At 41.2% G+C, this 3,455-nt stretch overlaps 1 pseudogene across 1 annotated transcript; it reads right to left on the bottom strand.

Annotated features, from left to right (window-relative positions):
• Positions 1-2,483: 2,483 nt before the first annotated feature.
• LOC311580716 (N-acylneuraminate-9-phosphatase-like) lies at positions 2,484-3,139 on the bottom strand (annotated as a pseudogene). The gene has a single exon. The product of its transcript is annotated as an N-acylneuraminate-9-phosphatase-like (transcript).
• Positions 3,140-3,455: the final 316 nt, after the last annotated feature.

The following is a 3,455-nucleotide window of genomic DNA, read 5'->3' as shown; positions in this document are numbered from 1 at the left end:
TGGTGTTTAATTTCTTAAGTTCTTTATATATTTTGGATATTAGACCTTTGTCAGATGAAGAGTCGGTGAAGATCTTTTCCCAGTCTGTAGGCAGGGACATATGCTCAACCATGTTCATAGCTGCCTTATTCATAATAGCCAGAACTTGGAAACAACCTACGTGTCCCTCTATAGAAGAATGGATAAAGAAACTGTGGTACATTTACACTATGGAATACTACTCAGCTATTAAAAACAAGGAATTTCCAAAATTTGCGGACAAATGGATTGAACTAGAAATTGTCATAATGAGTGAGTTCACACAGAAGCAAAAAGAGCTAAATGGTATATACTCACTTATATCGAGACACTAGTCCAAGGTGTACGTCCCCATGAAAAACTGTACCTACCAGAATAGTGGGTAAGAGGGGAGGACATCCTATTGAAACTTTAGGTGTGAGAAGCCTGGGAGAAAGAGGAAATGGAAGGACCCAGTGGGTCCTGGAAAACTACAGGCGAGTCTGGGCCCTGGGGCCCTCCGCAAACTGTGGCAACAGCCAAGGAAAAAATAGGCAGTAAAAACCTTGAACCCCTACCCGGACTAGCCGATGGACCTTCTCCACTGTTGAGTGGAGAAGGAGATCTAACTTTCACACAAACTCTGGTGCCCCATATTTGAACATGTCCCTTGGACGGAGATGCCTGGTGGCACTCAGAGGAAAGATAAGAGGTCACCAAGGAGAGACTTGATACCGTATGAGCATATTCAGGGGGAGGAGGTCCCCCTCAGACACAGACTTAGGGGAGGGGAGGGGAGTAGGGGGGAAGTGGGAGGAAGGGAGGAATGGGAGGATACATGGGATGGGCTAACAACTGAGATGTAATATGTATAAATTAATAAAAATGTATTAAAAAAATAATAATTGGGCACTAACCAAAAGGCATGTCCCATGAATGTCTTCACTTACCAGGAGATTGGGATAGATGTGAGGACATCACACTGGTACTCTTGGTAAGAGAAATATAGGAGATGTGGAAATAGAAAGATCCAGAGGATCTTAGAAACCTACAAGAAGAACATCGTAATGGGTGGATCAGGGCCCAGGGGGGTCTGTTCAAACTATTGCACTAACCAAGGACATTATAAGTAGTAAACATTGAACCCCTACTTGGATCTAGCCAATGGATAGGACATTTTCCACAGCTGGTTAGAGAGCAGGGACTAACTCTGAAATGTACTCCCCCCCACCTTGGTGGTGAACCATGGTGGCATTCAAAGAAAGAATAAGCAGGCTACCAAGATGACACTTGATAGCCTATGACCATAAAGTGGGGGAGTAGATCCCCCTTGGTCATATAGCTAGGGGAAGGGAGTGAAAGTGGGAGGGAGGGAGGAATAGGAGGATACAAGTGATCAGATAACAATTGAGTTGTAATCTAAATAAATCAGTTACAAAATTTTTAAAACCAAAATAAATAAATAAAAACTCTGAGGTCTCTTGAAAAAAAAAAAAAAGAAATAGAGTTTATGTTTAGGTCCTCCATTCTAGTCCATTGATGAATGAGGATGCTTTTATGCAAGTATCACACAGTTTTTGTTTGTTTGTTTTTACTATGGCTTTGTCATATAACTTGAATCTGGGTTGGTCATATATCTAGTAGTTTTGTTGTTGGTGAGAATGGACTATGCTGGGTCATTTGTATTTGTATCCGAAATCTGTAAACTTTATTTTCAATTTCAGTGAAGAATATCAATGGAAATATAATAGTGATTCAATGAGTCTGTAGTTTGCTTTTACTAGGATAGTAATTTTCACAGTATTAATGCTGCTAATCCATGAGCATAAGATATTTTTCTATCTTCTGGTATCTTCAGGTTTTCAGTGTCTTAAGTTTTCATTGTACAATCTTTCACTTCTTTGATTACATCTATTCCATGAGGATTTTTTAGCTGATGGCAAATGGTATTTTTAAAATTTATTTCTTGTGTGTTATTTTTCATGGTTTGATTTTTAATAGTGTTTCCAAACTATAAGAATCTGTTATGTTTACACCACACAAAAAAATCAGCCCTCAAAAATCATGTAGAAAAAATAGACAATAAAGAAGAACATACACATTGAAAGTAGGAAAATATTTATAACCAATATTTGTCTAAAAATATAAAATTTCACTATGAATTGTCTTTATTTGTATAATTAAGTATTTATATTGACCCGATTCAGTTGCCTGAATTTTAATTTTAGAATATCTATATATTTCTAGTCTACAAACCAGTATCCTGCCTTTCTTCAGGTTTTCTGGACTACACAATTAAAACCTGGATTTGGGGTATGAACAGAAGCCTGTGGTTAACAGCAGCAGGGTCGGGAGGATCTTCACAGCATGGGTGTGAATCTCTTACTCACATTATTCTTAGACCTGAACCAACATAATGCCTTAGTTTTCCTTAGTTCTAGCCCTAGAAATTGGCCCTGAACATGGTCACGGTGCCTTCCGTGTGTTTACATGGATTTGCTGACTTTGCAATCTATGCTTTGCAAGAAAGCACAGAGGAAAGTATATAGTGAGGCATGGGGGATGATGTCAGTGGCACCCTTCCACTATTGTTTATCCAGACTGAGGCTTTAAGTCCTGCACTGAGGCCTCCATGTATATCAGTTTCTAGTGTGTCACCAACCATGACGCAGTCCCCAGGCTGCACTCCAAGGACATCACATGAGTGAGAAAATATCAAGGTGCTGGGTTCTCCTTTTCCCATTCTTCCTCTTACAACAATAGCATTAATGTAAGACTTGCAGGCACAAGCCTCCATCTCTTCCCTCCATGCCTGTCTGTCACCATTTGTTAAGAAGAGTAGGCGGACCTCTTTGCGAAGTTCACTGAGCATGGCTTTGGCATCTTCTGCTAGGGTCATATGCTCTAAACATGTAGATTTCCACAGGAAATAACACTCCTCAGCCAATTCCCTATTGCTGGTCTCACCTTTGGTTTCCTGGATTGCTTCTTCCCAGTGTGAAGTCCGGACTTCTGTGACTCTGTGACTGTGAGGATGAAGACACTCCTTGCTGAGTTTAACTTGAACTTTATCACATATGCTTTCAGCCTCTTCGTTGTAGTGGTACTTTGACTGTAAGAGGTTTATTACCTGATGGAGCATAGGGCCCTTAGTATTGAAAGGGCTGGCTTTTGTAAGTGGGTTTCCATGTCTGACACTCCTTCGGATTATCCTTGAAGCTGAAGGCAGAAGAAGGAAAGTTGGGGTGGGTTAAGGACTGGAGAAGACGAAGATGTCTGACAGCATCTGTAACTCCAGCATGCCTCTTCTGCTCTCTCTGGTCCTGTTGATGAACCAGCCTGTCGTCCAGGTCGAAGAAGACTGGGTGTTCCCCACTCAGCCCCATAGCCTCTGTTGCCCAACTGCCAGCAAGCAGCCTCCACCGCTCCGCGCATGTGCGAGGCTGTGTTTGTTATTT

The sequence above is a fragment of the Acomys minous genome (genome assembly GCF_964271855.1).
Source record: "Acomys minous genome assembly, chromosome: 13".
Lineage (NCBI taxonomy): Eukaryota > Metazoa > Chordata > Mammalia > Rodentia > Muridae > Acomys > Acomys minous.
This window is presented reverse-complemented; position numbering and strand designations above follow the sequence as displayed.